The 23,447-nt window shown below is 36.1% G+C and overlaps 1 protein-coding gene across 2 annotated transcripts in view; it reads right to left on the bottom strand.

Annotated features, from left to right (window-relative positions):
• MGAT4C (MGAT4 family member C) overlaps positions 1–23,447 on the bottom strand; it is a 138,672-nt gene that overhangs the window by 63,084 nt on the left and 52,141 nt on the right. Inside the window, exon 2 of one of the 2 annotated variants that reach the window (XM_032208090.1) lies at positions 1,836–1,945. The exons of the other annotated variant lie outside the window; for it this stretch is intronic. The gene's annotated coding sequence lies outside the window, so the exon portion shown is untranslated. The remainder of the gene's footprint in view (positions 1–1,835; positions 1,946–23,447) is intronic. 2 annotated transcript variants of the gene reach the window in all.

Below are 23,447 nucleotides of genomic sequence, written 5' to 3'. Positions count from 1 at the left end.
TAGGAAGGCTCTGCAGGAGGATCTGGATAGGCTGGACCGATGGGCTGAGGTCAACTGCATGAAGTTCAACAAGGCCAAGTGCCGGCTCCTCCACCTGGGGCGCAATAACCCCAAGCAGAGCTACAGGCTGGGAGAGGAATGAGCCAGCAGTGTGCTCAGGTGGCCAAGAAAGCCAATGGCATCCTGGCTTGTATCAGGAACAGTGTGACCAGCAGGGCTAGGGAGGTGATCGTCCCCCTGTACTCAGCTCTGGTGAGGCCGCACCTCGAGTACTGTGTTCAGTTTTGGGCCCCTCACTACAAGAAGGACATGGAGGTGCTTGAGTGGGTGCAGAGAAGGGCGACGAAGCTGGTGAGGGTCCTGGAGAACAAGTCCTATGAGGAGCGGCTGAGGGAGCTGGGCTTGTTCAGCCTGGAGAAGAGGAGGCTCAGGGGCGACCTTATCGCTCTTTATAGGTACCTCAAGGGAGGCTGTAGCGAGGTGGGGGTTGGCCTGTTCTCCCACGTGCCTGGTGACAGGACAAGGGGGAATGGGCTTAAGTTGAGCCAGGGGAGTTTTAGGTTAGATGTTAGGAAGAACTTCTTCACTGAAAGGGTAGTTAGGCATTGGAACAGGCTGCCCAGGGAAGTGGTGGAGTCACTATCCCTGGAAGTCTTCAAAAGAGGTTTAGATGTAGAGCTTAGGGAAATGGTTTAGTGGGGACTGTTAGCGTTAGGTCAGAGGTTGGACTCGATGATCTTGAGGTCTCTTCCAACCTAGAAATTCTGTGGTTCTGTGATAGACAATAATGACCAAATAACTAGACACTCATTGGTGTTCGAATCTGTGAGCTAAAATCCTACCTTGAGTAATGATAGCAATTTATCTGTCATCTTTCCTAACCACTTTCATGGTTAGAATTTATAGCAATAAATCCTTTATATTCTGGACAATAGGCAAGCTCCACACTGTTCTCTCATTATTAAACCAGAGATGATCCATAAACAGGTATGATCCATACTTCAGCTGATCTGTGCTGGCAGCATTTAACTAATAATGCTCATCCCCAGACATGTTTTCTAATCAGAGGACAGGATTACCTAAATAGACAAGATTATTACTATTGCTATTAATATTTCTTTGCTATTATTTGAATCAAACAATTTTGAATAGCCAGAAGACCATCTACCATTCCATAGTCCAAGCTAAAGAACCATAACAGATATGTAATAAGGGATTTAAGGTGTAAAGACCTCATAAGCCTTTTTAGAAGGTGTAGCATTAAAGTGTGGCAAACTAGCATTCCTCTTTGTAATGCAGAATCAAGATTTAAGAAAAACATATATTTAGTCAAAGGTTTCATGCTTATGTTTCTGTAGCTGAGCTGTGGCTTGGTAGTTGCTAGCAACAAGCAAACACGTGGTCAAATATTATTATTATTAAAGGTAATTTGTTTCATCTAAAGCAATAAATAGTTTGTGGTTTAAAAATAAAACTGCAAATGTGGAGAAGACCAAACAAAACTGTATTAGAATTCCCCCATTTCCAAATGTTTTTAGTCTTTCCATTGACACCTAAAAAAAAAACCAAACCAAACCAAACCAAACCAAACCAAACCAAAACAACATGAATATGTTGGACTCACTATCCTCAAAGATATCAACTTTGCAAGCATTTAAGACATACTGCATGAGGCAAGTTAAAGTTTAGGTAACACAACTGTGAGAAGTCGTGACTAGAAATTTTCTGGCAAAGTCCAGTCTAACTAAAAAACAGTATTTAATTAGACTCCGGTGTATTTTATCTATGGTGCAGGGTTTTTGTATCCAGCACAGAAACAAGCACATTCCACTCACCACAGCTGTTTTGTCAGAATGACATTCGCACAGTAAAACGACTAATAACTGCAAGTCAGCTTCAGTGCTTCAGGAAATTAGCCATCAGGGTCTAGGAAACTTCTGGCATGCTGGAATTTTGGTGGAAAAAAAAGCTGTAAATAACTTTTTAAATCTGTTTTGCACCAAGACCCTTCCTCTCAACACATTTCTTATATATATATATTTCTTATATATATATAAAATATACATTTTTTAGCTTGTCTAAACTTCAATATAGGTTACATGAATTTGAAATTTCACCAGAAATGTATGCTTGGTTTAAACAAACAAACAAACAAAAAAGTCACTTCATATTATTACAAATATCTTCCTTCCTTTTGACCAATAAAGAGCTTGAAGACAATAAACTTCAACAATATTAATTCCCAATTTGTAAAAGCAAAATAAATTTTGTAACTGTAATCTTATAGGCATTAATAATTTTTGACACAAATTACAGCATTTAAGTATGTAACCAGATGACTGAACCCGAAAATTAAGTGTCTCAGCAGTTATGTGTAATCATTTGGTTTGCCATTATATATGTACACACTGTTGATTCTGGAAATGACTGCAGGTGAAAAATTGAAGACCAGGTTATGTCTCTTTTTAAAGCATAGTCCTTAATGTAATTTGTATCTTAATACACATTTGCAGCATATATTGTAATTGTTTCTCTAAAGCTCATATCTATGCTATGAATACATAACATCAGTAGCACAGATTGCATATTATACCTCCAGAATACCAACTGTGTTTTAAAATGCCTATTGATTGGAAAGTAGTAATTTGCATATGATGTGCAGGAGCTGCTGAAGTTTCAACATTTTTTTACATGATAAGGTTTAGTAGTTCATATTATTATGCCTACTGAAGTTAACCTTAAAGAGTATTGCAGAAAACCAGAAATACAATATTCTTTAAGGTTAAGATATTCTTAACTGCTCATGTGCAATGTAGATATTACTATAATGAATACTCAATGAACAAATGGAAAAAAGTTTATTAGTGGAAAGATAATAACTAGTTAAGAAATTCTCAATTTCTGTCTGAAAATCCTTGCAAATTGATTAAAAAAAAAAAAAAAAAAGAAAGAAAAAACAAATTGCTTAGAAATAATAAAGCCCGTCACCATTACAAGATTACTAAAAAAGCTAAATGTGTTGAACTGACCTACCATGCTCTACATTTTTAGTAATATTTTGTTCTTCCTTTGGAATCTCAAATTACAGGACTAATTTTCTAAGTCAATTGATTATCCTGAATAATACTTTCACTATGCCAATATTTTCAATACAAGATGCACTACTCAGAGAAACATTCCATATTGGGTTAATGTGGCAAGAAGGGTTTGGTTGCAGGGGGGGATTCAGGGGTTTCCTCTGTGAGCAGAACCCAGCAGCTGCCCCATGTCAGATCAGAGCCAGCTCCAGATGGCTCCAAAAGGGACCCACTAATGGCCAGAGCTGAACCAGTGACCGATGTTGATTGGGCCTCTGGGAAGGTATATTTAAGAAAGGGAATAAAGTGCTGCACATCTGCAGCTGGGAGCAGCTCGGAGAGCTTACAGTGAGAACCAGCCCTGCACAAACACCAAGGTCACTGCAGAAGGAAGGCAGGAGTTAGTCCAGGTGCAAAAGAAGTTCCCCTGCGGCCTGAAGAGAGGCTCATGGAGAGGTGGGGCAGGCTGTCCCTCTGCAGCTCATGGGTAAAATGGTGGAACAGATCTCCGTGCTGTGGAGGAGCCAACGGTGGAGCAGGTGGATGTGGCCTGAAGGAGGCTGAGGACCATGGAGCATGCCCCAGCAGGAGCAGACTTTAGGCCAGAGCTGTGGCCCATGGAGACATGGAGCATGTGTCCCCCCCATGCATGTTGGGGACACATGTTGGAGCAGTTTGGTCCCTGTAGTATGGACCATATTGGAGCAATTCTTGAAGAGCTGCTGCTGTCTGTGGGAAGCCTGTGCTGGATACATTTGGGAAGGACAGCATCCTGTGGGAGGATTGGAGCATTGGAGCAGGGGAAGACAGTGACCGTGAAGGAGTGGCAGAGACAAAGCATTAGGGAATGATCACAGCCCCCCTTCCCCTTTCCCCTGTGCAGTCACTCAGGGGGAGGAGGTGGTAAAAGAGGGTGGATGAGGGGAAGGTGTTTTTAGTTTGCTTTTAGTGTCTCACTGCTCAAATCTGCTAGTGATACACAAGAAATTACATTAATCTCCTGTGCTGACTCTGTTTTGTCTGTGACGATAACTGTTGAGTGATCGCCCTGTCCTTATCTCAACCCTTGAGCCCTTTCCATTGTATTTTCTGCCCTTTTCCTTTGAGGAGGATGAGTCAAAGAGCAGTTGTGGTGGACTTCAGCTATCCAGCCAGATAAAACCACTAGAGGAATTCATACCATTTTCAATAAGTTCTAGAGAATAATTTTATTTTCTATATAAGAAAATTAGGTAATTTTTCCTTCCTAAAGTGTTCTAGAGCTCTAAAGCTCTAAGACTTCATCCTTGGAATTATCTAATATTTATTGGCCTATACATCATACTTGACTATAAGCCATGTAAATCATGATTCAAGTATAGAAAATCTGTGCAGCTGGGAAAAGTGTAGAGCTCCAGGGCAGAAGATGAGAAACTTACCCACAGTGAGGACAGGTCTCACCATCATTAGAACTGGATTTTGTCCTTGATGATGATGTATATGTACATAATCCAGATTTATTTATTTTTTTATTTCCATTTTTTTATATATTAGATTTTAGTTAATACATCCATATTTTTAGGGGTTATATTATTCCCTAGATATTTTTACACACAAGCAAAAAAAATAATAAAGTAAAAGAAACAGACAAAAAAATAAAATTTGGTTTCACTGTGCATAGTACATGAACATTCTGCTAATCAAATATATCTGTTTTAAGGCATTTAATAAAGCCCTTCATCACAGTTTTCATTTACCATTTTACTGAAAGAAAGCTTTCACAAAGGTTGTTGATTTACAGATTTGTTCTGAAACCCACATTCAGAATTCACAGTCAATCTGCATTTGTGAATATTACATGTACAGTAAAAAGCAATTAATACAGCTCATATTTTCAAATTAAGGTAGTCCCATTAAGTTGCTACCAGGTTCCACAAAGAGTCATAAGCAATATTACTTGAATTAGTGAACTCAGTAGAAAATATCATAAATAAATATGTCCTTTTACCTAGTAGCTGTATAGTTAGGTTAGTATAGTGTCATAGCTGAGCCTGTCTTTCCCACTGACACCCTAGATAAGAAATTTGTAAAGCAGTAGGCTTGACTGCTTGACAAATACCTGTGAAATTCACTAAATATGCTATGCACTCATATCAGTCACCATGTATATTCTTATAACAGAGATTTCTTTTCCTTCTTAAGTTTGTTTAGTACTCCTGTAACTCTGAATGAAAAAAAAAAAAAAGGAATTTATTATAATTCCTCCCTTGTTGTTAATTTAAGAGAAGTGACCTCTATGCTTTTCTTCACAGAAAACAAGTTAATAAGTAGGTACTTCCTAGACTGATTGCAGGCAGGTCATGAGAACAGCTTGTTCAGAAATGATATAAAAGTTCTTACTTGGCCCTTCCCAGAAGTAGTAGTCCACATGACTGCCTTCCAGGCAAGAGATTGTACTAAGATGCCTGGAGGCAGGTCAACATATATAGACAAATGCCTATTAAGTCTAAATTCAAAGTCTTAATGTTTTAGCAAGAATCTAGTTCAGTATGTGTCAAAAGAGGGAACATATCTAAATCAAATCCTTTACCTTTACCAGATAACTTATCTGCAGCTTAAAAAATCAATATATTTTTCTTTAAAGTCATTTATAAGGTACATCATGTACCACTGTCTGTAATTTAAAAGAGTATTTAAATTCCTTTTCAAACCTAAAAAGAGTAGAGAAAATACCAAAATGGAGGACTAGCAAAGCAAGACACACACCTTCATTTCCGGGGGTGTTGATTGATGCCAACAGGCTGCACCCTAGGGTGCTGAGGGAGCTGGCAGAGGTGATTGCCAAGCTGCTTTCCACCATCTATCAGTGTTCCTGGTTAGCTGGAGAGGTCCCAGAGGACTGGAGGCTTGTCGATGTGACTCCCATCTACAAGAAGGGCTGTAAAGAGGATCCAGGGAACTACAGGCCTGTAAACCTGATCTAGATTCCAGGGAAAGTTATGGAGCAAATCATCTTGAGTGAGATCATATGGCACATGCATAACATCCAGGGGATCAGGCCCAGCCAGCATGGGTTCATGAAAGGCTTGTCCAACTTCGACTCCTTCTATGACCATGGGACCAGACTGGAAGATGAGGGAAAGGCTGCTGATGTAGGCTACTTAGATTTCAGCAAAGCCTTTGACATGGTCTTCCACAGTATTATCCTGGGGAAATTGGCTGCCTGTGGCATGGACAGGTATACTCCTCTTTGCTAAAGAACTGTCTGGAGGGCCATGCCCAGCGGGTAGCAGTTAATGGAATTAAGTCCAGCTGGCATCCCATTACAGGTGATGTCCTCCCAGGGGTCAGTACTGGGGCCTATCTTGTTTAATATCTTTATTGATCACCTAGATGAGGGGATTGTACCCTCAGTAAGTTTGCAGAGGTAGTGTCAATCTGCCTGAGGGTAGGGTGACCCTTCAAAGGGATCTGGATAGGCTGGGTTGCTGGGCTGAGGAGAATGGGATGAGATTCAACAAGGCCAAGTGCTGGGTTCTGCACTTGGGCCGCAATAACCCCATGCAATGCTATAGGCTTGAGGAAGAGTGGCTAGAAGACTGTGAAGAGGAAAAGGACCTGGGAGAGTTGATTATTGCTCATCTGAACATAAGCCAACAGTGTGCCCAGGTGGCCAAGAAGGTCAGTGGCATCCTGGCCTGTATTAGAAATAGTGTAGCCAAAAGGATGAGGAAGGTGATCATTCCCCTGTACTCAGCTCTGGTGAGGCCTCATCTTGAGTACTGTGTTCAGTTTTGGGACCCTCACTAGAAGAAAGACATCAAGGCCCTGGAGCGTGTCCAGAGAAGGGCAACAAAACTGGTGAGAGGTCTGGAGCACAAGTCTTATGAGGAGCAGCTGAGGGAACTGGGTTTGTTTAGTCTGGAGAAGAAGAGACTCAGAGGAGACCTCATTGCACTCTACAGCTTCCTGAATGGAGGTTGTGATGAAGAGGGGGTTGGCCTCTTCTGTCAGATAAATAATGATAGGACTTGAGGAAATGGCCACAAGTTGCACAAGGGGCAATTTAGATTAGATATTAGGAAAAACTTTTTCTCTCAAAGAATAGTCAGGCACTGGAATGGCCTGCCCAGGGTGGTGATGGAGTCACTGTCCTTGGTGGTCTTCAGGATGTGCTTGGATGAGGTGCTACAAGATATGATTTGGTAGCTTAATGGGTAGTATTGGTGATATGAGGACAGGTGGACTAGATGATCTTGTAGGTCCTTTTCAACCTGATGTTTCTATGATTCTATAATTCTATGATGCTTGGCTACAAGTGAGCCAGAAGTGTGCCCAGGTGGCCAAGAAAGCCAACAGCATCCTGGCTTCTGTCAGAAATAGGGTAACCAGCAGGACCAGGAGGGTGATCTTCCCCCTGTACTCAGCTCTGGTGAGGCCTCATCTCGAGTACTGTGTTTAGTTTTGGGCCCTTCACTACAAGAAAGACATCGAGGCCTGGAGGTGTGCCCAGAGAAGGGCTGCAAAGCTGGTGAAGGGTCTGGAATACAAGTCTTATGAGGAGCAGCTGAGGGAACTGGGATTGTTTAGTCTGGAGAAGAGGAAGCTCAGGGGAGACTACAGCCACCTAAAAGGAAGGTGTGGGGAGCTGGGAGTCTACCTCTTTTCACAGATAACTAGTGATAGGAGAAGAAGCAATAGCCTCAAGTTGCACCAGGGAAGGTTCAGTGAGGGTATTGGGAAAAATTCTCCTCAGAAAGAGTGGATAGGTGCTGGAACAGGTTGCCTGGGGAAGTGGTGGAGTCACGGTCCCTGGGGGCATTTACGGAAAGGTTGGGTGTAGTTCAGTGGACCTGGTTTAGTAGACAATATGGGTGGTAGGTGGGTGGTTGGACTAGATGATCTCAGAGGTCTTTTCCAACCTTAATGATTCTATAATTTTATGGAGTGCTGGAGCACACAGTATAAGCTCTACGGAAGAAAACTTTAAAAACAAGATGGCAATCTGTCAAGTTAACTGATATCATTCTTGCAATTATCTTTCTTCATTTTCTGCACCATGCTCTGGGCAGGGTGAGTGGGACAAGAAAGGAAGTTAATAACCACTTTCTAAAGGCTGCTGTATTCCACTCTTACTGCCTCTAAAGATGGTTGTTGTCATGTAAGGTAATGAGCCTTTTAAACTCTTATTGCTAGAAGCCACTATATAGAAGATAAATATTTTAAATAGATAAGATAAATATCAAAACATATTTCCAATACACTTTAAAATTATAGTTAGTAGTCGCTGAACTTTAAAAAAGAAAAAAATCAAAAGAGCGATCCTTCATTTTGTGTATCATTTTTCTATATAAATAAATTATATATATTTATATGTCCTGTCAGGTATCTTGCCTTGAGAAATACAATGTAATTTAAAGTATGTCACTTCAGGAGAAGTCACATGGGAGACACACAAAAGCAACTAGTATTTTCCTCAAGCTGTGAAATTACAGAGGACTTTCAATATCTGTTTCCCATAGCAACACCACTTCTTGACCCACTTTTTATTGGTTTGTATCTCATTTCTTATTTCCAAAACTAATAAAAGAAAATAATAATTACTGAAATATAACTGAAATTTGATGCCAAAATGTACTTGTATTGACCAAATACAGAAATGCACAGTTTTTGTTTTGGTATAAGCCACGCTTTTCACATTTTTCAGTAGCAAACTGTGTGTGTGTTTATGTGTGTGCGCATGTGCATGTATATAAAAATGTAACGACCATACCAGTGTCATCAAAATTAACATTGGATTCCATTGCTTAAGTAATTATTATCACAGAATCACAGAATTTCTAGGTTGGAAGAGACCTCAAGATCATCGAGTCCAACCTCTGACCTAACACTAACAGTCCTCACTAAACCATATCCCTAAGCTCTACATCTAAACGTCTTTTGAAGACTTCCAGGGATGGTGACTCCACCACTTCCCTGGGCAGCCTGTTCCAATGTCTAACAACCCTTTCGGTAAAGAAGTTCTTCCTAACATCCAACCTAAAACTCCCCTGGCTCAACTTAAGCCCATTCCCCCTCGTCCTGTCACCAGGCACGTGGGAGAATAGACCAACCCCCACCTTGCTACGGCCTCCTTTAAGGTATCTGTAAAGAGCAATAAGATCACCCCTAAGCCTCCTTTTCTCCATTATGCATGCCTTGTGTAATCATGTATAGTTTGATTAGCACTTTTGAAAACAAAAATTATAGATTAAATAAATGGACAGCTATTAATATACCATAACAGTGGCATACTGTTAAAACATGCAGCCAGGAAAAAAGTTCCTGTGGTCTCCTGGGCTCTTTTATTTGCAAGACAGTTGAGTCAACATACAATTTTTCAGTTTTTCCTACAACAAAATGACCTAGCACATCAGCTAAATGCTGATTTCTGAGCATCCCATCATCATGCTCCTATGAAACAGAACAGAAAAAATAAAGTGATGCACAATGTACCAGCAATGACTTTTTATATATCCAAAGGCCAGTGAGTAGAGGGAAACAAATGTCTCTTCTTAGGCAGCTGGCTTTGTTTTCTCTTCTTCTCATATCCAAAATACATTTCTTATCCTAAAATCTATCACATTAGACTCTTATGGAGCCTGTAGAATTTATTCTGTTCCTATCACATTTATTTATTTATTTATTTATGAATTTATTTCTAACTAAACTTTATGTCAAGGAAATTAGTCCCTTGATACTTCATCTGTAAACAAATGTGATAGTGCTATGATAGCTTTTAAGAAATTTTCCAAATATTACATATTCCAAAGGAAACCGTTCTCTGCAAATATCTTCAGTTATTACAGTTGCAACATATTTTCCTAAAATCTAGAGATATTCTTTATGCTGAAAGTGGTACATTTTATCTGTCTTCTCAGCAACTGTACTGTCAGGCATTTTCCATTTTTATTAACAAATAACTTTGGTGGCATATAGGCTCCAAATCAGGAAGCTGAAATTGAAAGTACAGTAATATCACATAAATTACACATGGAAAAGATTTGTAATTATGCTATGGATTACAGGAAAACAGCAACAACAACAACAACAATAAAAACTTTATGAAAACACTAAGGAGGAAAAAGCTTATTTTTTAAAGAAGTGCAGTGTCCACAAAAGAGGCAATGTTTTTGAGTGTATCAATGTAGAATCAAGTCTGGAGACAGGAAGCTGGCAGTGCCATTTCTTCTTCTGATAAAATGGGATTTGTTGCAGGTCATGGCACTTCACAATATAAGTTGTATTATGAACAAAGATGGCTGAATACTGAAAAAGAGCAATCTTCAAAAACATCTAGGATTACCAGGTCTCATTATTCACATATTACTATGGAAGAAAGCTATTTAAAAATATTTTATTTCAATAATTTGCAAGTTGAAACTGGAGTTTCAACCATATTTATTTTCTACATGCTATATATATATATATACTTGCATGCATACACATATATATACACATATGTATGTATTTCTGATGAACATATTTTTAATATCATTGTAATTTTAATTTATTTTATTTTTTTTTAATTTGAATGGACCAAACACAGTTTGAACTGAAAACAGATTCAATGGAATCAACTGAGCAAAACATCAAACTGCTTCTTATTTTCTAAAATACAATTTGGGAATTGTACTCTGAGTACTTATTCTCTTCCATAGGACATATTTGATGGTTTTATCTGGCTGGATAGCTGAAGTCCACCACAACTGCTCTTTGACTCATCCTCCTCAAAGGAAAAGGGCAGAAAATACAATGGAAAGGGCTCAAGGGTTGAGATAAGGACAGGGCGATCACTCAACAATTATCGTCACAGACAAAACAGAGTCAGCACAGGAGATTAATGTAATTTCTTGTGTATCACTAGCAGATTTGAGCAGTGAGACACTAAAAGCAAACTAAAAACACCTTCCCCTCATCCACCCTCTTTTACCACCTCCTCCCCCTGAGTGACTGCACAGGGGAAAGGGGAAGGGGGGCTGTGATCATTCCCTAATGCTTTGTCTCTGCCACTCCTTCACGGTCACTGTCTTCCCCTGCTCCAATGCTCCAATCCTCCCACAGGATGCTGTCCTTCCCAAATGTATCCAGCACAGGCTTCCCACAGACAGCAGCAGCTCTTCAAGAATTGCTCCAATATGGTCCATACTACAGGGACCAAACTGCTCCAACATGTAGAAATGCTGACTTATTGCCTTCCATGAAATGTACAACTCTGTTTCCTTTAACATTTAATTATAAAAATACTCCAGATATTAAAAACACATTTACCGAGAATTAATTAGAGTGTAGTCAATGACTCCAAGTATGCCTAGTATATAAAATATATCAGGGTTTGTGTTCAGTTCATCACTGACTTTTCTTCCTCCTTTTTGTGCTACACATTAGCAAGTTGCTTTGGTTTACATAAATTACATAATATCCAGTCTTTCCTATCTGAACTTCCTCTGATACAGCTTCATACTGTTCCCTCACATCATAACAGGATAGAACATCTCAAGCTGGAGGGGACCCACAAGGGTCCATTGAGTCCAACTCCTGGTTCCACACAGGAGTACCTGAAAACTAAACCATATGTCTGAGAGCGTTGTCCAAACACTTGAACTCCATCAGGCTCGGCACCATGACCCTGGAAAGTCTGTTCCAGTGCCTGACCACCTCTCAGGGAAGCACTTTTTCAAAACACATATTTGTAATTTGAATGATCCATTAGACTTCCATGAAACTCTAGCCTTTCTTTCTTTTTATTAAAAAAAATATATATACTATTATTATTATTTTTCCTCCTGTCAACATGCAGTTCAGCTTATATAGAATAAACATTTTAGGTTTTCTGTATTCTGTAACCCAGTGTTACAGCCCTATGAATAAGGACTCAGAGGACTCGGAGAAACTCATGTCATTGTAGTTAGTCACAGTGTTATTGGTTTTGTTTTGTTTTGTTTTGTTTTGTTTTTACTTATTATGGAAAAAATAATTCTAATGATATTTTACATGAAGGAAATTATTCAATGTATAAGCTGCGTTACTTTTTTTGAGATACATGGATCAGGAAAAACATTGTGTCTGTCATATTAGACTTATGCTCTAATTAGTGTTTATGAATTGAAGTGAAAACAAGGAAGAGGTGTTTGTAAACCTAGATATTTCCCCTATCAGGTAGAAAAGATATACATTGTTCTGTTTCCTTGTATTTCAGGTACATTAATGAAAGAAGTAATATTTGCAGACCCCATGCCATATAGTCACAATTTGTTCTTGAGAAGAGAAGAGAAGAGGAGAGGAGAGGAGAGGAGAGGAGAGGAGAGGAGAGGAGAGGAGAGGAGAGGAGAGGAGAGGAGAGGAGAGGAGAGGAGAGGAGAGGAGAGGAGAGGAGAGGAGAGGAGAGGAGAGGAGAGGAGAGGAGAGGAGAGGAGAGGAGAGGAGAGGAGAGGAGAGGAGAGGAGAGGAGAGGAGAGGAGAGGAGAGGAGAGGAGAGGAAAGGAAAGGAAAGGAAAGGAAAGGAAAGGAAAGGAAAGGAAAGGAAAGGAAAGGAAAGGAAAGGAAAGGAAAGGAAAGGAAAGGAAAGGAAAGGAAAGGAAAGGAAAGGAAAGGAAAGGAAAGGAAAGGAAAGGAAAGGAAAGGAAAGGAAAGGAAAGGAAAGGAAAGGAAAGGAAAGGAAAGGAAAGGAAAGGAAAGGAAAGGAAAGGAAAGGAAAGGAAACTGCTGAGTATTATAGATATTAATGATTTTTAGAAAAATGTAATAAATGGCATCTAAAGCATTGCCAGGCTTTTATGTCATTATTCATGAATGACTAATGTCTTCAGAGGACAGTAGCTCTGATATCCAAAGAAGCAATGATGAGCCCCAGGGAAGAAAGATGCAAGGAAGCAGTTTGTCATAGTATCCAAACATCAGAGCTATGTATGATATGAGATTTTAACAAAAGTGAAAATTAATTAGTTTTCCTGAATGTTAAGAATAACGTTATTCAGGAAGAGAGTCAAACATGTACAGTGGTTGAAATATCTGAAGAAAGGAGTGGAGTGGGAGTGGTAATGGGAAAGAAAAGTAAAAACAAGCAATACAAGAATAAACCATATTAGAATTTGATAGCTAACAAAATATCGTATAGTCTTTTTTATATTTTGGCTGCACTTACTAATTAAGCTCTCAACAAAATTACTTTTTACAGAGTAATTAATATTTTAGCAACATATTACAATAGAATTCATGAGCATCAATAATTAAAAATAAAATAATCTGTTAAAATAAATCAAGTGTAATTCATTTATTTTCTAGCCAATTGTTAAAGTGTATTCTTTTAATTAGTCATATATATTCAAAAAAATACAGCTCACATTCCTTACTAAGAAAAAGAATGGGATTTGATATTGAAATAAGCAGCTAACTGTGTATCAGTGATTGTTGTATTGCATTAATTACAAAAATTTTCCTTTTCTTCTTTTTCTTCACCGTTGACACTATCTTCTTGGTTCATCAGAAACAGGATTTAGGCCAATGCTGAGAAAAGCCACCAGGAATTTTTTCATTGACTTTGAAAAAGTTTGGAGAAATGGATTCTCTACAAACAAAGAGTTCTCCAGATATGGGAAACAATTTCATTCTAAGTCCTCTCATACAATTTTTTATAGTGCTGGTAGCTTTCAACACATAAATTCCAATTATGGTAATTTTTGAGGATATAAGTGAAATTTAAACAGGTATCTTAGTACCAGTGATTTAGCAGGATACATTTTGCACTGATATCACGTTTTTGTTTGTTTGTTTGTTTAGTTACTGGGGAAGCTCACCATAGTTAAATGAAAGAAATAAAATAATGTATTTTATAACAAAGGAGTGGGAGACAACACGTATTTTCATCATATCAACTATTTATATGTTTACACAATGAGTCTAAGACTATCGATTTTATAGGACATAGTTATCTGTGAAGTTGTATTACACTCCTTAAAATTTTCAGGAATATACCAGGAATTAAGGTGCAGGTATGTACATTGAGGTTGTTACATGTAAACTATGTCCTCCTCTGTGAAAAATTAGGTTTACCTCATTAAATATGTCTGTTTTAACATTACGAGGTCGTGCCAACATAGTGCTGGCATATCGAGACCTGTGTTATTCTGAAACAGCAAATGGATGCTAACTCTACAGCAAATTCCAAGTTTGGAAAACCCAGTAGGACTTAATAAATCCACACAATTTTTGTCTAATCTCATATAATTCTTCTATCAGATAGAACATACTGGTTTATCATAAATAGTCATAAACTAAATAGTAGTACTAATTTAATGGTTTCTTTGAAACTACATAATTGTAAACTATATGTTTTTATTTCTATTTTTATTTTTGCTTATATGTGAAACAATATGTAAAAGTAAATTTCAGGATGGTCTACCTGCCCACCCAATTTATGTCAACTCACCTTCTTTGAGCATTTATAATCCTATTAATTAACATAAGAAACATAAGATACACAAGTTTTTATTCAAAGAATATCTATGTTAAGGTAGCTCAAGGGACATTATTGCCACAAGTTATAAGATGTACCATCTAAAACAAAATCAAAATAAGACTTTGTGTGTTTGTGCACAAGCACACATGCACATGCATGTGTGTTTCAAACATATTTAAATCAAAATTATGTATATGTTTGTGTATGTTAGATAATTAGAATTTAGTATAACCTAAAACATATTAGGATTCTTGTTTGGAAAAAAAAATAAGTCAAACATACTAAAACAATAACAAGACTCCACCAACAACAACAAAAGACCATGCAGTTAAAACTAAACAGAAATAAATAATTGATCTTCATTTCTTAAAAATAACTAGGCTTAATTGCCATACTCTGTTACATGAAATATCTGTTCTTACAAGTTTTTCTTTAGTTCTTAACCTAATGTCATATTCATTGATCTGTGTATCTACATGTAAGTATCTGGCATCTATATCATTATAGTTCTTGTCAGGTCAAACTGAAGGTCAATATGAAGAATTCTTAAAAACACAGAAACACACTGAACCTTTCTGTAGTGAAAATAATCTTTCTAACATCTGAATAAAATATATTAAAGAATAAATTTTCTTTCACTATAGGGACAAAGGACAAGCAAGGCTGCTAGAAATATATATAATACTTTAATTTGCACCTTTTGTCAGATCCATGCTCATACATGAAAAGAATATTCTTACACGTCTTTCCAAAATGACACATGCTATCTAAATATTATTGAAGGTTAAAAAGATGTTTGAAAAATATGAAGAAATGTACATAAACATTCAGCAAAAATTTATATTATTAGTCATATGAGTTTAAAAATTAATATTCCTCAGTCATCATTCATTCTTTTTTAAAGTTTCCCCAAGTATTGAAATTATCACATTTAGCTGATATTTTATCTCTTTATCAGAAAACAAAATTTAAAATTGGAGGTACATATCTGAAAACAATCAATATGGAGACAGTTACTACTTGTGAAATCAGAGACTGAAAATTGCTGTCCAGCAGGAAACTGCACTGTCAATACATGGTGCAATACAAGCATCGTGCTTATGTGTTCCATAATAAAGTCACCATTTTATTCTGCAAAGAAAAAAATACTTATCATGACATTCAATATTGGATTTGTGCACAGAACAAAACGACTGTCTCTTTTGTCTTGTACAAGAGCAGAGCATGCCAATGTAAGGAGTGGTGTCACTAGTATTAAACTTATATATGAGGAAGAAGAAAAGTAAATTCAATGTTGAAAAGTTCCTTTGTTTTAAAATTTGAAACTCCAACAGAGAAATATAGGTCTTTAGAGTATGACAGAAATCTGAAACTAGCGAAAAGGTGTGGCTATTAGGCCTAAATTTATCTTCAGATATACCTTGAAATATAAATGTATAAGACATATCATATAAAACATATAAAACAACAAATGGAGGTGTTTATTATTATTATTATTATTATTATTATTATTATTTTTGACATTTGATTGTAGAAGTGGCATTAAAGTGAAAAAGATATTTGAGGAAGAGAACTACCTGGAAGGTCTGTTCACCAGAAGCTTTGGAGATGTGCTGAAGCAGTGCAAAAATGTTTTTTACTGTCCCGTCTTGCCTATCATATTTTGCTGCTGCCACTGTTCATGTAAATGGTGACTGGTTTTTGCTTTTTTAGTCTGCTGTTTTATATGTGGACATCCATGAGCTGTGATTTAAATCACAGAGGAAAAAAAAAAAAGAATTTAGACAGCAAGATAGGAGAAATAATGGGCAAAGAAGGAAAGTAACAATAACAGAAAGTTTTTTGGGGGATACATTTGCAGCTAAAAAGTCAAAGAGTATTCTCTTTTGAAGATGTAGAGTTTCTTTCATCTAACTAGATTTCAGTGTTATATGTGATTTTAATGAAAAAAAAATCACATCCATTTCCCTACTTTATTTCTTTTTTCATCACTCCTTTGTGTATATGTTGGAGTCTCTTAAATTCATAACTTTATGTTTAAATAATAACGATATGTGGTCTATATTGTGAGTTGATCTCCACAAGCAAACTTATTATTATTATTTTGTTAAGTTTTCAATGCTGTCCGTTTTGTTCTCACTGATAACTTCCAATTACAAGTGAAACAGTTCATACTGTTTTTCTACACAGTTCTGTCAGTGGAATGACTAACCAGTTTCTGTTAAGGTTTTATTTTAAAAGATTCCCCCCTCCTCTTTTATTTATTTATTTATTTATTTATTTATTTCCCCTCCAACTCCTTTAGTAGAGTAGGTAGAGTAAGTGGTGGTAATTGCATATTTGGACTCTAGTCTGAGACCTACTTTTTATCACAAAAGTCACTACATGGTAGAAGATGATGTGGCACTATTTACAGGAATTTCACTGCAGGTTGGAATCAGGATTATGTCTGTTTGCAGTATGAAACTAAAACCCACTACATTATTAGTACCGGTAAACTCATGTTCAAATGTGTTATATATCTGGTTATATACCACACATTGTCTCAAAGTTGTCACATGGACTGTATAACACTAATAGCTGCTAATCCAGTGATGTATATATAGCAAATGCCATCACTCCAGATAAATACGTCATCATGGCAACAGAATTTGTGCTAAAATACTTCAACAGCATGATTGTAAATATAATACAAGTGCATAGACCACTTATTCTGTAATGTGCTATAGAACTGTTTACTCTGTATGTCCTTGTGTGTTTGCACATCTTTATAATCAGATAGTCTTCTGTTTTCAGGATATAGACATTTTTCTTGATTATTAACAGCCCAATGTTAAGTTCTTCTAAGGCTAATACCTTTAACACAAAAAATTCTTATCATATCTTTGCTCTGATAAACTTGACCATGTGTTTCTATGTCTTTGGAAAACCAGTTTTCCATGTCAGGAGTCTCACTGTAAGATTATGGGCTATCCATTATTATTGTTCTCCTTCAATTGTTATTTTTCCTTTATTTCTCATTGCTTCCTTCTTCTATCTCCAATTGCTCTTTCTCTTATTTATTTTTTTTTCAACCCAAACAAGTGTCAAAGCTGTTTTGATATTCAGACCTATTCCAATTATTTGGCAATATTTAATGATCTGTTAAATAAATTGTGGTTTCTATCCAAAGCAAACTGAAACCACATATCCAAAGCCACATAAACAAACAAACATACCAATAAATGAATAAAAAAGAAAAATAACCAATCAATCTAAAATCAGAAAAAAATGAGCTGAAAATCTGTCACAATCAAAGCTTATGCTTCCCTAGGTCAGGAGTCATGGCTTGATAGAAAATGTAGAGACAGTTAATGGGAAAACTCTGACAGGAGGGGACCTCAGGAGGTCTCTAATCCAAAACCCTGCCCAATGCCTGATCAGAAAAGGCTGCTTATGCTTATACCTAGTCAGGCGCTGACTTCTCATCTGTCTGGGCATCCTGTTCAACAATCCTCCCAGAAAGAAAGTTTCACTTTCCAATTAGAGATTTTCCTGTTTTGATCTATACCCGTTGTCTCTTGCCTTCTCAGAATACACCACTATGAAGGCTGTTTTCTCAACCATCTCCATGTAGAGCATTTATTAGTTCCAACCCCAAGCCATTTCTTCTACAGACTGAACAATTCCTGCTTCCCCTGCTTTTCCTGGCAGGTGTTCAGTTCTATGGTCATCTTGTCAGCTTCACCAAACTTGCTCCTGTCTGTCTTGTATTGAGGGGGTCCAAAAGGTAGAAGCTGTATAGATAAAATTTAATGACTGCTCATTAAAAACCTGTCACACAAGCTCTCAACCAGTCTGTCATCCAACCTACAGAGAAATTCCAAACTGCACCTTTGTTCTGAAAGCATCTCAGTATTAGATGTCTTTAAACTATGGAGACTCTAGAGAAGTAGTCCTGCCACAATTGTTTCCTCCCCATACTGCTAAACGAAATCAGGAGTTTTCCTGTTGTGTTCAATGTTCTGTCCTTCCCTTTGTTGAGGGAGAACATTGGAGGAATGTTTTTTTAAATAAAAATATTTAAAATAAATAGTTTAGCTTTTGTCACTCTGACTGCATGACCTGCCGAATCACTTTGTTGGAAATTCATTCCACTGTTTTATTTAGATCTTGGATCTTCTTCATGCAACAATTTTCTTTTCAAAATATTGCTTTAGTATTTTTAAATTCTTCTTTGTTTGTTTACAGAAGCATGTAGTTGTCTTTCCTTCTCTTTACTAAGTGATGAGATCTCAATTATTATAGAAAAAATATAGGCATTGTTTTCTAGGCATTCTAGGTGTTTTTTTTTTTTTTTTTTTTTTTAATTTAAAAATTATCTGTAGACTTATAAATGCTTTTCCTATTATTGTTTTTTCTTGTTAAATTATAGGCAACAATTAACACTCATAGGTATTTAAACCATTCAGCTTGTCAATATCTACTGTAGTATATAACAGATAAGTGGGTATTACAAATCTTTCTTGTTCTCTCCTAATATCCATTTTTTATATAAGTATATATAAGTATTGTACAGATGTGAGACATCCTGCAGTGTTTTTTTTACACCAAATATTTTCAAAACTTCAAGTTCTTTATGTTTGCTTTCAGGATTTCAAATGACAAAATTCATGTGCAAAACATTCAGTTTGATTATCCTTTCTTGGCTTAAATAATCTCACAAGAATGCTGTAAAATATTAAGATTTTCATTCTCATTGACTTTTGAGATTTTTCAATATTTTTTCTCCCTTTCACAAATCAGTTCAGCATCTGAAAATATTATCTCATGGGTTATATCTTTATGTTTTATCTTTCCGTAAATTTTTGTGACAAAGATTTATACTTTCAATCTTAGGCAAATTTGATTGTCTTCTTTACAGAAAGACTCCTACAAACCAGTTCCCACTCATTAGTATTAGAATCATAGTACAGAATCATAGAATGGCTTGAGTTGGAAGGGATCTAGTTCCAAACTCCCTGCCATGAACAGTGATGCCACCCACTAAATCATGTTGCCCAGGGTCTCATCCTTATTTCTTTCTGTCTTCATCTGCTTCACCAAACCATAAAAAAAATATATAAATAAATAAATAAATAAAAGCCTTTTGAGGTACATTATTTTGGTCTCTTTCTTTGGTTTCTTTTTTATTTTCACATTACTCAAGACATGACTGATTCTGAAAACACAGTTTGCAATTCATTTTACAGACACAAATTTGTAGAATCATATTCTCATATCACTCCCTGTGTTCTTCATTTTCATTGTCTCTGGTGCCTCTTTTCAGTACATGCTTGAATAAGTCATATGAGATTTGAACATTATCTGAAATCTACATGGCAGTCTTCTAAATACTTGCTTTCAACTTGATACTCCTATCTATATTTTAGCTATCACAAACAATCTGAATTTACCTGCAGTTCATCTTTTTAACATAGCAAGCATTTTTTTTTTTTAAATAACATTCTTCCAAGCCAGTGGTCTGAGTATAAACACACCCTGAGGCTTCTCTTGTTCTTGAGATCACTCTAATGTCAGGAATCAGCAAATGCATGATTAGCTGATTATGAAGCAACTAATGTCCTCACTCATTTTGGGTTGCCTTGATATGATAAGTTTATGAAACAGTTCTCTTTACAGACCCAACTTTGCATGTGTTTATTTAATTATTGTCTCTTTGTTCTTTCTTCATATCATTAAGACTCTTACTAATTGCAATTTTTTTATATGCAGGTGTGTTTCATACTTCCATAGTAGAGTCACCCACAGGTATTAGTTTGTTTCATTCAGGGAATGAAACAAACTTCTATTTTTTAATGCTTTTCATAAAACATATATTTAAACTTCCATCCTTTCGGAAGCTGCATTTAAGATCAATATTTACCATTTTGCTTTTATTCTTAGCAGATTCTTCACTGATGGTGTCAAAAACCAATAACTGCTGATAATAGAGAATCATTGGTCACGAAACTAAGTCCTATTTCATGCCTCAGAATCCCTTTCCTCCTATAAAATAGCGTGAATTCACTATCTTAAAAGATCCACACCCCGAGTATCTTGTGAGACTGTGATATGTGTGCAGTGTTTCTAAAGCACATGGAGGGTTCCCTCCTATTTATGCACTGAATATTCCACATTCCAACTCCCTGTCTTTTTTTCTATGTTTTCTAATCCCACCCAATAGTTTACTTTTGGGTTCAAAATTTTAGAGGACTCGTAGTACACGAGATGTTAGAGGAAAACCTTTTTTTTTTTTTTCTTTTCTCATCAAAGTGATTGAGATTCACACCAGAATATAACTTTTATATATACAATGTTCTAATGGATATATTTGTTTTTCCCTATGAGAACAATTATTCCTAGATCTTTGTATTTGACTTTGTATTTCTTAAAATAAGAGTTAAATTTCTTAATATATGTGTAAGAACACACACACATATATATGTATATGTGTGTGAGAACACATATATATACAGAGCTTATTCAAAGTCACAGGACACAAGGTGAGCTTCTTATGCAAGCCAGCAAACACAGAAGACTTTCTGCTAATAGTAATGTATTTCAAGTCTCTCAAGACACTCCAGAACCGTAGCCACTTTAATCTGATTATACAGGTTTGCCTGGAGTGTTTCTTAACTAGGATAGACTGAAACATCAGGAAAAGATGTGTTTGAATAAAGGCACTGCAAAATCTGAAAACAGTAAAGGAGGCAATCTTCTGTGATATTTGCTGATTCTGAGGACAAAATGTGTCTTTAACCTGAGTATATGTTACTATAAAAACTGAAAACAGTATTGTCAAGCAATAGGTGAAAATATCCCTTATCATAAGGAAATCATAACCTGTAAAATACACGTACCTTAGTTTAAGAATGAATAAACATCTGAATTCCTAACAGGAGTAATAGGATGAAAACACACACACACACCACCACCACCACAAGTTACATTATTAGACTATGAAATGATATTTCAGTAAAAGAGAGAAAAACCTTCCCTCTTGCATCTTATGAAGTATATAAGGATATGTTTATGCAGTCACAGGAATCCTGCATTGCCTAAGAAATATACCTGAAAAAATAAACGCATTTTGAATTTGTAAATGCTAAAACATGATTTTACACAAGAGTTTTAAAGACTAATATACTGGTCCAGGTATACTTAACAAGGATATCTTTTTTTTTTTTTTTTTTTTTTTTTGTGGGACACATGAAAAAAATAAACCTCTCACTCATATGGCTGAAAAAATGTGAAAATTTACTAGAAAATCTACTAGAAAACATAAACTTTCCATATTTCCAGCATGTTTTAAATCACCTGTTCCCCTTCTTTTTTTTTTTATCAGATTATGCTTTGTTGATATCCGTGTAAACAAAGGTTAGTATTTTTAGCACTGCTTTTGTAATGAGTGAAGTAAAGAGCTACATTCTACATTTAAGGAACAAATACTAGAATTACTCCATGGCACAGGTTTGACATAGAGGTTGCAAAATTATTTCAACTAATTCAATAGGAAACAAAAGAAACATGAATTAAGAATGGAAAAAACAAACAAACAAACAAAAACAACACCATCATATTCTGAAATTTGACTAATAATAGTGACAAAATTTGTCAAATAATGATTTGATTAATAATAGTGAAAATATCACTTTATTGATTATGGAAAATTATTAATTGTTATTTTTAATTCAATAGATATAAGGGAACAATTCTCTAAATACATTACATGTACATCTCTATATATGTGCATAAATATGAAAACAACCTACATTTCACTATGTGTAGAGTAAGTCTAAGTCTTTGAATTTGTCATCAAAGGAAAATTTAGAAGAGAGATGTAAAAGAACAAAAGAGAAACCAGCTAAGGAGGTGATTACATTTTTAATAAAAATATTAATTAAAAGCGGATATAGAGTGCCATTTGATAGTTTTCATTTGTGGTCATAAAAAATGCAGCATGTAATGCTTGTGTTGTGATGCTTGTTTGGTCTTTCCCATTTTTAGCCTCATAGCACTCATAAATGTACCTATTACAAATGCGACATGATGCACAAGGAAGCAAAATAAATTCATGTAGCAAAATTGTAAGAAAGCAGACAATTGAAGGACTTCTTTTCTTGTTAACTGAGAATTTGTACGGGTTATTCTCCCAGGGAACACATTTTTAGCAGAAAATAATGATAATAAAAAAATGACTAGCTAATCCTCTTGAGATAAATAGATATCTCTTGTTCTATCTATAATCCACATGAATAACTAATTCTGGCCACAGATCTACTATGCTTGTATCTGACTCCAATAAATCTGCTTGCTTAGATAAACGATGACTAGGACCTCTTTTATTGTTTTGCTTCCCTTGCTATCATTTTTACCTTGATTTTTTATTTCTTCTGTAGAAATAAGTCTAAAAATTCAGCTTGACTTTCTTTTGAATTCTAAAACTTGCAACAGATAGTCAGTGGCAGAATCTAAAGCATTAATTAAGCACAACATAACAGTTAAGTGCATCTCTTACATCTAATGAACTATCTCAAGCACCTGCTAAAAATCTCAGAAAAAGTAGCATCTTGTCTTGGACATTCCTCCCGTTCTCATACATGCCATGCGAAACAAAGGAAATGCATGAGTAGAAAAAAAGAAACATAACTTTCCCATGTAGAAAATAACACATTCTACAACAGCGGTCAGCAACTCCAGACCCATTTCTGAGCCGTATGTATCCAATAGTCAAGTATTTCCAAAATGCACCTCCCTTTCTTGGCAGATGTTGCAGATTCTATCAAAAAGATTAATTGCCTCCAGTTATTCAAGCATTGTTATCCTCAGCGTATAGGGCACAGTTCTGAATGCAGAGCCTCAATAAACAGCTA

The sequence above is a fragment of the Aythya fuligula genome, chromosome 1, assembly GCF_009819795.1.
Source record: "Aythya fuligula isolate bAytFul2 chromosome 1, bAytFul2.pri, whole genome shotgun sequence".
Lineage (NCBI taxonomy): Eukaryota > Metazoa > Chordata > Aves > Anseriformes > Anatidae > Aythya > Aythya fuligula.
This window is presented reverse-complemented; position numbering and strand designations above follow the sequence as displayed.